The sequence below is a fragment of the Chiloscyllium plagiosum genome, chromosome 4 (genome assembly GCF_004010195.1).
Source record: "Chiloscyllium plagiosum isolate BGI_BamShark_2017 chromosome 4, ASM401019v2, whole genome shotgun sequence".
In the NCBI taxonomy this organism is placed as follows: Eukaryota; Metazoa; Chordata; class Chondrichthyes; order Orectolobiformes; family Hemiscylliidae; genus Chiloscyllium; species Chiloscyllium plagiosum.
Window position 1 is genome coordinate 41,336,771 of NC_057713.1, and position 907 is coordinate 41,337,677.

Consider the following 907-nt stretch of genomic DNA (forward strand, 5'->3'; position numbering starts at 1 on the left):
TGTCGATGATGTAAATATCTCTACTAGGGGCCCCATAATTTCCTCCTTAGTTTCCATAAGGTCCTGGGATACACTTCATCAGGCCCTGGGGATTTAGCTACCTTAATGTATTTTCAGACTTCCAGCACCTCCTCATAGAATCATAGAATCTTCTATAATGTAAACTCTCTTCAAGATATCACTATTTATTTCCCCAAGTTCCCTAGAGCCCATGCCTTTCTCGATGGTAAATACTGATGAGAAATATTCAGTTAGGATCTTATCTATTTCTTGTGGTTCCTCACATAGATGACATTGTTGATCTTTAAGAGGCCCTATTTAGCTGATGAGCACACCCTTTTTTTCATAGAGACTACAATAACAATATTTTCTGCACTGCACTTGATTAATCTGAGAGTCCTGGAGCGGAGGCTGGCATGGGGAAACAAGTCCTGGAGAAAACTTACCTTGGAGCAGCTGAGAGTTGGTGCGGAGTGGACTGGAGGCTTGGTGCAGAGTAGGGATAATTGTTGGACTGTGGCCTGGAATGAATAGTCAGAAAACGTGTGGAAGCCCCTGCGCTGAGCTACTGCAATATAATGTTAATTTGTAATTTGTTTATGTGACTGTGATGTCTATCCTTTCAATTATGTCATATTTCTAACTCATACTATGAATCACTGTGAAATAATGCAACTGCTAGAGAAGTGTTTGCTGGGCCTCTTGCTGAGATATTTGTATCATCGATAGTCACAGGTGAGGTGCCGGAAGACTGGAGGTTGGCAAACGTGGTGCCACTGTTTAAGAAGGATGGTAAGGACAAGCCAGGGAACTATAGACCAGTGAGCCTGGCGGCGGTGGTGGGCAAGTTGTTGGAAGGAGTCCTGAGGGACAGGATGTACATGTATTTGGAAAGGCAAGGACTGAT